General features: G+C 42.0%; 1 non-coding gene across 1 annotated transcript; it reads left to right on the top strand.

Moving 5' to 3' along the window:
* The first annotated feature begins 6620 nt into the window (after positions 1-6620).
* On the top strand, positions 6621-6727 carry LOC141588974 (small nucleolar RNA R71). Its single transcript, XR_012519937.1, has one exon. It is a non-coding gene; the product is annotated as a small nucleolar RNA R71 (small nucleolar RNA).
* The last annotated feature ends 3902 nt before the right edge of the window (positions 6728-10629 follow it).

Below are 10629 nucleotides of genomic sequence, written 5' to 3'. Positions count from 1 at the left end.
TTGTTACAGGTTCCAAAATCGTCGCTCTGATACCACTTTGTAACACCCCCATATCCAGAGGAGCCTTAACTAGGCCTTCCTTAGCATATAAGAGCATTACCATCTCGGTTGCCCGAGGACAGTAATAATCAAATGTCGATAAAAGAACTATTATGTTATATTACAAGTGATTTAAAACCAACTGACGATATAAAAGATATAACTCAAAGGCTACTCGCTATTACTATCAAATCTCGTGAAGACTCATCCCTGCCCGGACTCCAGCTATCAACGATATCAACACCTGCTAAGACTGACTGCTCACCATAAGGGATCACGGCAGACACATAACACAACAAGACAACCACACAAGGTCAGTACTGAGATAAGACACAACAATGCCAACAACACCTAACAATACAATACAACACAATCAGTCACACACAAGCACACCCACACCCACACCGATCAATCTCCGCCACCGACTGTCCACTAGACCAGCCCTGCCAGTGGGGGACTGCAGCCATACCCACAAAATCCCCGCTCATCATACCGAGCGATAATCCTGTCCCATTGATACCCGTCGTTGTGAGTACCAAAAATAATATTTATAAAACCTATTAAAACTAACAAAAGCTAGTGGTAACAGGGTCGAACCACAGAGAGGCAGATGTAATTATTAGATGTCTAATTTCAGTCTAAGGTAACAGAATGTGGGGATTGAGTTGATTTGGTCTATAGCTAAAGGCAAATAAAAGATAGTAAACTAAATAAACGGATAAAATCAAGAATAAAAAGGGTGCAAGGATGGTTGGTTCACTATAGTTTCGGCAGCAGCAAACTAGATAGGTCTAAAGCAATCATGTGAGACGGGAAAATAAGAGGTCCTCTCGGTCCACTCTTAACAAGTAGCATCTTTCGATCTCGCTACAGGTCCCTAATACCACTAATACTGACTTTCGTCCTGAAAAGTGACTAAAGGTCTAAATTAATCTATTTTTCGATCTAATTAATCTAGTCGTCTTAATTAGGCAGCTATCTCCCTCCCCTATATTTCGATCTTTATTGGGTCGGTCAAATCCTAGGTATTCAACTGGTCGCGTGCACTCGATTCGTCAAACACAACAATTAAAACAATTAAAACGAAACAATCTCAGCGTGGCCAGTCGATCGACCAGGGAACCCAGTCGATCGACCGGCATGCGATTTCAGGCCATATTAATTCTAATGCCGCCTAACCTACAGTTCCCCTACATCCTAGCACAATTAATTTAGCTACTCATACTAGGAATGATAACAACAATGAAATTAACGAAATTAAATACTGAATTCATGCTTAAATTAACGGAATAAAAGGGTAGCATAAAACGATAATTATGGCTTCGGGAAACTAACTAACAACTCTATACTATGAACGATAAAGTAATGAAACTGAAAATAGGCAGAGGAATACCGAATGGAATTGCAGAAGAAAGATCCGAAAACCGAATGGTATTGAATACCCAAGAATATTAAGAACCCTAATGAATTAACAAAGCTAATGAAAAATGAATGAAACTGAATGTATATCTCGATGATTGTATCTGTAAACTAGGTTACGTTATAAAGGAAAAGTACGCAACTCTTCTCCCTAAACCTAGAACACATTGGGCTTTCTATTTCTCGTTCTATTGATTCACGTCATAGTAGCGGCTTGGTCGATCGACTATAGGCAGCGGTCGATCGACCGCTCTATACTGAACAGTAGTTCCTGGAAGTCGTGCGTTGGTTGATCGACTAAGGGGGCCGGTCGATCGACTGGTTTAGCTGATAGTCCGCTTCTAACTTCTCGTGGATTTGTCTTTCGGGCTCGAAATGCGCACCAAGCTCGTTCCTTGAGTAAATACTTCATGTCAAATGCAATGCAAGATACTCGGGGACGGATTTAGCTCAATTCTACTCATTTCCGCATAAATCTGCAATATTACATAAAAATACGAAAGTAGACGAAATGGGGCAAATAGTAGCATAAAACTACACAATTGAGCTCTGAAATGCGTGTAAAATGGGGTGTAAAACATCATATTTAGGACACGCATTAAACTTCCCCAAACCAAACCCTTGCTTGTCCCCAAGCAAGAACTAGACTCGATCTAAAGGAACGAGTTCAATCTCAGAGCGAAATGCAATTGAATAGCCTAAACCATTTTAATGCAAAATTAACAATCAATCAGTAACGTGAATCATGCAAACGAGTTATGGAGTCGTTAAAAACTGTTGAACCGTCAACTATGGAGACTCATCAAATTGGACTCTCACGGGTCGCTCAAATTACTCAATAAATTCAGGTGAATATATGTGAAAGATAGAAAGAATTCATTTTGTTAGTGACACTCACCTAACTACGACCTATAAGAACATGCCTGCAATATAATATGAAAGTAATCTCTACAACCGTACATATGCATTACAACCGAACAAATGACCATGACACATGCCGAGGTATATATGGGATATGTGAGGTAATGGGCAGTAAAGGAAAAACATTTATGGGAATGTGGGGTACAGGTGATCAAGCTAGTACCGTAACACAACCATATGACAATATCCACTTCTTGCTCAAACTTTAATCCACACGGTGCTATAGCAAGCACAAAACTCACAATCTCCGAAATAATCAACTCCCCATAAGGTACAAATGAAACATGGGAGCAAAAATCGCCATTTGAATAAAGACTTGAATCATGCAAATTGATTTTTCTTTTTCTCTTCTCGGGTCCCAGTCGATCGACCATAATTGGCAGTCGATCGACTGCCTCTACAGTACAACACTCTTTTTTCTTTTTTTTCGAATCATTTTTCTTCTTTTCTTTTCTTTTTTTTTTCTTTCTTTGTTTCCTTCTTTCAATTTCCCAACATCATCTCAAAATGAGCATAGCTACCAAAAACGAAGTAACAATCCCAGAACATAAACTACTAGCTTGACAAGGGCAGGCTAAATGTAGGATGTCGTTAACGGGACAAAAAGGCTATTTTTGGCAGTGTGGGGCTTATGGGTAAAATGAGAAAAGAGGACCTCTACCACATGTGTCAACTAACCACAAACCGAATGCATACAGGTATTAAGCAGATTAAGTTCATATTTATGCACATTTATGTAACATGTCTCATAAGGAGTAACTACTCACATCCTAGATAAACCGATCATAGATGTCACTAGTTATAGGCTCTAATCCTCAGAAAATATGATGTAGTTTGCCAAAAATCAAAGTCAAGTCTAAGGTCCAGCAAAATAATTTAACGAAAACTCGTAGATATGCATATATGATTCTACTAATAACATGTCAATTAGCAAGGCTTAGGCAAAAACAGATGCAAATGCAATGTCATCATTGAAATACTACCGTTCCGACTCAACCTATATGCTAAAATAAGCGTGCATTTTTTGAAATTTTATTTTTGAAATTTTTGAAATTTTTTTGAATTTTTGTGTATATAAAGGAATTAAACAACAATGCAAACTGAAATGTAAACGTGAATGCAAAAACATATGAAATGCAACGCAAAACCCTTCCCCAAACCAAATCGCACAATGTCCCCATTGTGCAAAATCATGTAATGAAACAAACAGGAAGTGGGAATTTGCGAAAAATTAAGTAAACAAAACATGAAGTGAAGACAAGGAGACTCACAAGACTTTAAGCGCAGCAAAAGGAAACCTCCCCAAACCAGCGTGAGCTAGGAGGTTTCTGTAGCTAGCAGTGCTACCAATAAGTACCTGAAAAGACAACAATACCACGCATAAAACCGAGAAAGCAATGTTGAAGCGGTAATTATGTGCAAAATTAAGAAAATGGAAGAAATCAGATATATGACGGAAAATAAAGTGGAGTAGAAAACTCCCTTAATTCCGCAAATCGACCAAACACAGCAGGGGAGTGATCGTAAACAGGTATAGCAGCGTCCTCGGTCGATCGACCACAGTACCCAGTCGATCGACCAATGTGTCAGAAGCTCTGGAATCAGCGGCTCGATCGATCGACCATAAGGGTCAGTCGATCGACTGGAATAACTGCTGTAACTTTCTGATTTCTTCGAATTAGCTCAATAACTTGAGCTAATGAGGTTTAAAAACCTGCAAATGCACAATAATACGCGCCCAAATTTGCGCAAAACCCAAAGCAATTGACTAAAGTGTTTAAAATCCTAAGCAAAGTTAAAATGCGCAGTCTCGCGCACACAAAAGCAGTAAATAAAAAGGTTCAACGAAAGCAAATAAAATGTATAGTTTATGAAAAAGTCTCAATCAACTAATAGTTGATCAAGAACGGCCATGGAATGGCCCACTTGACTGGCTTTTGGCTACAAGAGGTAGCCTCAACAATGCTCATCTTCTCAGCTGCACTCTTCTCAGCTTTATCATCCGTCAAGCTAAACGAATCAACATGTCGGACATCTTCCCACTCAATGACCTCCTCTGACTCGTCGGAATCCAGATCAGATTCCGTTGCTTTGACTGGCTCATCTTCAGGCTCCTCATCAGTGCCATAGCTAAGGCATCCTAGACCACCTCTTTGAATGATCGGCTCCTTCACAGCTGGAGCAACATGTGGCTCTTCCTTCCCCAAACCAGCTCCTGCAATGTCTAAAACAGAAGAATCTTCCTCCATTTTGCTCCCAATTTGGGGCGGAGGTGTCACAACAGGAGTAGGAATAGAGACAGGCATATCAGGAAGTATAAAATAAGATTTATTTTCAGAAACCGTATTGCAAGTGACAGGCCACATGGGGTCTTTCCTCCTAGCTGTATGGGCAAAGACAATGGAATGCTTCCCTACCTTAAAGGTCAAAGTACCCGAACCAACATCAATAACTGCACCAGTAGTGTGCAGGAATGGTCTACCCAAAATAATAGGAATGTGGGCATCTTCGGGCATATCGAGTACCACGAAGTCAACAGGGAAGAAAAACTTCCCTATTTGCACGGGAATGTCCTCTAAGACTCCTATTGGCTGGACCGCAGAGCGATCAGCCATCTGTACTGTCATGTTGGTCACTGCGAACCTAGCCAATTTGAGCTTCCTAGCAAGATTCAAGGGCATTACACTAATACTGGCTCCTAGGTCACATAAGGCTTTCTCTATAGGAAAGGTGCCAATATTACATGGGACAGAAAAACTACCCGGGTCTTCTAGCTTAAGGGGTGCAGTATGGGTCAAATAAGAGCATGACTCCTCAGTGAGTGCGACATGGTGCACAGTTTCAAGTGACTTCTTTTTAGATAAGAGTTGTTTCATGAATTTTGTGTAAGCAGGCACTTAATTGATTCAAGGAAAGGAACTTGCACATTTAAACTATGAATAACCTTTTCAAACTTATTAAATGATACCTGTTCCTTTGTCGGCACTAATCTCTCCGGGTAGGGGGCTGAAAGTAGCAACTTAGCCCTCTCCTCATGCCGGCATCGGTGGACTTAGGCTGGAAGTCCACAACCTTCTCCTTGTTGTAGCTTGACCCTTCTTCAGACCGTCTCAAATGTGAACCATTAATTGACAAAGGGTCGTACTTTGGAACCGGAACGGACCCATCAGCATTCGGGTCTGTCCTCAATATTTTCGGGGCAGTAGTACCCCGAAACAAGTGGTCCCTCAAGTTATCGGGTATCAGAGGACGAAAAGAATCACTATCAACAGCACTGTCAGTCGATCGACCACGTTGGTCAGTTGATCGACTGACTTCAACAGGACCAGAAGCTACTGTTTGTCGTACTTCAGTCGATGGACTGACATACCTGCTGATCATCTTTTTCTTGTTTTTATTCGCCACTGCGTTCTTCTTGCTTGGTTCCGCCTCATCCTTTTCAGTGACATCCTCAACCACAATGGGCCCATCAAGGGTAGACCCACTCCTCAAGGTAATGGCATTAAGGGTCTCTTTTTGATCAGTTTGAGTCGGTAGATGTCCCGGAGCTCGAGTTGTATTCTTGCTAGCCAATTGGCCAATTTGGCTTTCCAACATCTTCATCCCGGCCTCTCTAGCCTGGGATTCCTTCAGTAACAAATTCTTTAACTCATTAAAATCAGAACCTTGGGTTTGTTGCTGCTGCTGTGGGACATACGGAGGCTTTTGGAACTGTTGTTGCTTATGAGGGGGCACATAGTTCTGCTGCTGCTGCTCCTGTGGAGGTTGAGTCGGATTCAAGACATTTTGGCTACTCCATCTCAAGTTGGGGTGGACATTCGGCTCATAGTAAGTATTTGTCTGCCTATAATGTTGAAAGGCAGCATAAGACTCAAAGGGACTAGGACAATTGTCTGAAACATGTCCCTCAGTTCCACATCTTTTACGAGGCATTTAAAGGACCGTCAAGCAAAGCATTTACATGGTAAATCCCTCCTTTGGAAGCTCCTCCCAATTCGTACTTGTCAAATCTGGCCGTGAGAGCTTCTAATGCAGCTACAGAAGGAGATTCAGCAGCTCTCCTTTGATTTCCCCGGGAATTCCCATACTCAGCTTTGTGGGTGGCCAAGTCATCTATGATCTTCCACCCCTAAGTCTCCCCCGTGTTCTCCTGGAATCTGCCATTAGCTGTCGCATCCAGGATAGCCCTCTGATCGTCATAGAGCCCATTGTAGAACTGATTGCATAGGCTCCATTTCTCAAACCCATGATGCGGAATGGTTTGCACCAGCTTCTTGAAACGGACCCATGCCTCATGAAAATTCTCATCAGGCCCCTGTTTAAAGCTCGTGATTTGAGATCTAATAGCATTCGTCTTCGAGGCAGAAAAGTACTTCTTGTAGAATGCCAAGGCCAAAGAATTCCAGTCGGTGATCCCATTAGCAGCTCGGTCCAGATCTCTGTACCACTCCCTTGCAGCATCGCGGAGTGAGAATATAAACATAGTCTCCTTTATCTGGTCCTAGGTCACACCGGTCGGCGGGGGTATAGAGCAGCAATAATCAATGAATGTCTCCATATGCTTGGCTGCATCTTCATTTGCAGCTCCCCCAAATTGGTTCCTCTCAACCAAGTTGATATAAGAAGGCTTTGGTTCGAATTTCCTATCAGCTCCCGGTAATTCGAACCCCTTGTATAGATTTGCAGCTGTCGGCTCAGAATGACTTGCTATACTCGCTTCTTCAGCCATGACTGGAAATTCTGGAGATGTGAATGTCTCAGCTGAAGAGGTGGAAATGGGTGATGAAGGTGGATCCTCCTCGTATAGCTCGTTCTCGTAGTAACTAGACAAAGTACTCAGCTCTTCCTCTGTCGGTAGTACTCTAGATGATCGTCTCAACTCACGCAAGGTCTTCTCAATCTCAGGATTGAAAGGTACTAATTCACCACCCTGTGACCTGCGCATAAGAAGAAACTACAAAAAGAATATGAGAGTAGTTTAAGGAACGAATGTCCCTTAAACTAAGAAACAGACTAAAATAAAACAACTAAAAATTAGAACAATTGCCTCCCCGGCAACGGCGCCAAAATTTGATACCCGTCGTTGTGAGTACCAAAAATAATATTTATAAAACCTATTAAAACTAACAAAAGCTAGTGGTAACAGGGTCGAACCACAGAGAGGCAGATGTAATTATTAGATGTCTAATTTCAGTCTAAGGTAACAGTATGTGGAGATTGAGTTGATTTGGTCTATAGCTAAAGGCAAATAAAAGATAGTAAACTAAATAAACGGATAAAATCAAGAATAAAAAGGGTGCAAGGATGGTCGGTTCACTATAGTTTCGGCGGCAGCAAACTAGATAGGTCTAAAGCAATCACGTGAGACGGGAAAATAAGAGGTCCTCTCGGTCCACTTTTAACAAGTAGCATCTTTCGATCTCGCTACAGGTCCCTAATACCATTAATACTGACTTTCGTCCTGAAAAGTGACTAAAGGTCTAAATTAATCTATCTTTCGATCTAATTAATCTAGTCGTCTTAATTAGGAAAGCTATCTCCCTCCCCTATCTTTCGATCTTTATTGGGTCGGTCAAATCCTAGGTATTCAACTGGTCGCGTGCACTCGATTCGTCAAACACAACAATTAAAACAATTAAAACGAAACAATCTCAGCGTGGCCAGTCGATCGACCAGGGAACCCAGTCGATCGACCGACATGTGATTTCAGGCCATGTTAATTCTAATGCCGCCTAACCTACAGTTCCCCTACATCCTAGCACAATTAATTTAGCTACTCATACTAGGAATGATAACAACAATGAAATTAACGAAATTAACTACTGAATTCATGCTTAAATTAACGGAATAAAAGGGTAGCATAAAACGATAATTATGGCTTCGGGAAACTAACTAACAACTCTATACTATGAACGATAAAGTAATGAAACTGAAAATAGGCAGAGGAATACCGAATGGAATTGCAGAAGAAAGATCCGAAAACCGAATGGTATTGAATACCCAAGAATATTAAGAACCCTAATGAATTAAAAAAGCTAATGAAAACTGAATGAAACTGAATGTATATCTCGATGATTGTATCTGTAAACTAGGTTACGTTATAAAGGAAAAGTACGCAACTCTTCTCCCTAAACCTAGAACACTTTGTGCTTTCTATTCCTCGTTCTATTGATTCACGTCATAGTAGCGGCTTGGTCGATCGACCATAGGCAGCGGTCGATCGACCGCTCTATAGTGAACAGTAGTTCCTGGAAGTCGTGCGTTGGTCAAGCGACTAAGGGGGTCGGTCGATCGACTGGTTTAGCTGATAGTCCGCTTCTAACTTCTCATGGATTTGTCTTTCGGGCCTCGAAATGCGCACCAAGCTCGTTCCTTGAGTAAATACTTCATGTCAAATGCAATGCAAGATACTCGGGCACGGATTTAGCTCAATATCTACTCATTTCCGCATAAATCTGCAATATTACATAAAAATACGAAAGTAGACGAAATGGGGCAAATAGTAGCATAAAACTACACAATTGAGCTCTGAAAAGCGTGTAAAATAGGGTGTAAAACATCATATTTAGGACACGCATCACCCATTAATGTGCACATCCCCTCCCGTGGCGGGTTCCACAGAGGGCGAAACTAGGGCGTGAAGCCACTCCCGCAAGTGACTCCACTCAGCCGAGAACGCATCTCGAGAACCAGAGACTAACAATCACAACCATCAACAACTCTCAACAATCGTATACACGCTGCCACAAAAATTCAACCACAACACAACAACAACGACACCACAATCGACATACTCGACTATCCTTAGAAACTGAGTAGGCGAACCTACCTTTAAGCAACTGCAACCAATCCATGCCAACATACGACATATCTAGCAACCAAGCAATGCCTATAACCACAACACAATCATCTATTACTATCAAGAAAACCCTAACTACCAAGACAAAGATACGGATGATGATGACGACATACCTACTAGGAGAAACCCGGCAAAAGACCGCTACCCGACTCAAGCTATGCTCTCCTAAGGCACAAGGACCTTCAAAAGGCTTCCATGGAGGTTTTAAGGTGAAGGGAAGGGTAAAGAGGCGACTAAAGGATAGAAGGAATGAGGCGGAAATGATTTGTGAATTTAACAAAACGCGATTAAAAACCCTCGCTGAAAACCCGGTACTCGATCGAGTGTCCCTCATACTCGATCGAGTGACCCCCTACTCGATCGAGTACCCACGCTACTCGATCGATTAGCCTCTACTCTATCGAGTACCACCCCTAACTCGTAACCCAAGATAGCTTTGGCACGCATATCTAAGAACTATTACCGCTCCTAAGGTTAGTCAACGCTGGTCAAAGGGTCTCTAAAAGGGCGGGTATTACACACATACTCCAACAATTACAAGTTTCAAGCAAACTTCAGATGAGAACTTCTTTAAGGCGTGGGGTCGGTTCAAGAAATTGGTGCGATCCATCCCACATCACGGTTTCAATCAGTGGTTTTTGTGCAACCAATTCTATAATGGGTTGTACGATGACCACCGTGCTATATTAGATGTTGCAGCCAATGGTCGATTCCAGAAAACCATTGATGATGACAAAGGTTAGGGAATTATTGAAGAGATGGCGACCCATTGTGCTGAATATGGGAATCCTCGAGGTGGCATTAGAACGGTTTCTAGTGTTGATAGTGCACTTGTGGCTCAGTTGGAAGCCATGAATGCCAGGTTTGATAAACTTGAGTTGCATGCTACGGGGAATCAACACACGGTTCACTTGTTGACTAGACAAGAAACCGTCTCATGTGAGAGATATGGTAGTAATGATGGTCACACTGCTGTAGACTGTCTAGCTGAGAAGGAGCAGGTTTTTGCCTTTCAACAATACAGGCAAGGAGGCTCCTATTACAATAATCAAAGTGGATTCCATCCTAACTTGAGATGGACAAGTCAAAATGTATTGAATCATACACCTTCACCGCAGCAACAACAAGCTTATGTACCACCTCATAAAGCTCAACAACAAGGCTTTCAAAAGCCTCCATCATTCCCACCACCGTAACAAGATGCCTCTTCTAGTGGCATAAGTGATGTAGTTGAGTTGAAGTTGACGATACAGTCATTGACCATCCAATTGCCGAAAAGTGACCAACAGAAAGATGCCTCTATTAAGTCACTAGAATCACAAATAGCTCAACTGGCTACCAATCAAGCCTCGAGGCAACTAGGTCATTTACCGTCCCAACCTGATAAGAAA

The sequence above is a fragment of the Silene latifolia genome, chromosome 6 (assembly GCF_048544455.1).
Source record: "Silene latifolia isolate original U9 population chromosome 6, ASM4854445v1, whole genome shotgun sequence".
NCBI classification, from domain to species: Eukaryota; Viridiplantae; Streptophyta; class Magnoliopsida; order Caryophyllales; family Caryophyllaceae; genus Silene; species Silene latifolia.
This window is presented reverse-complemented; position numbering and strand designations above follow the sequence as displayed.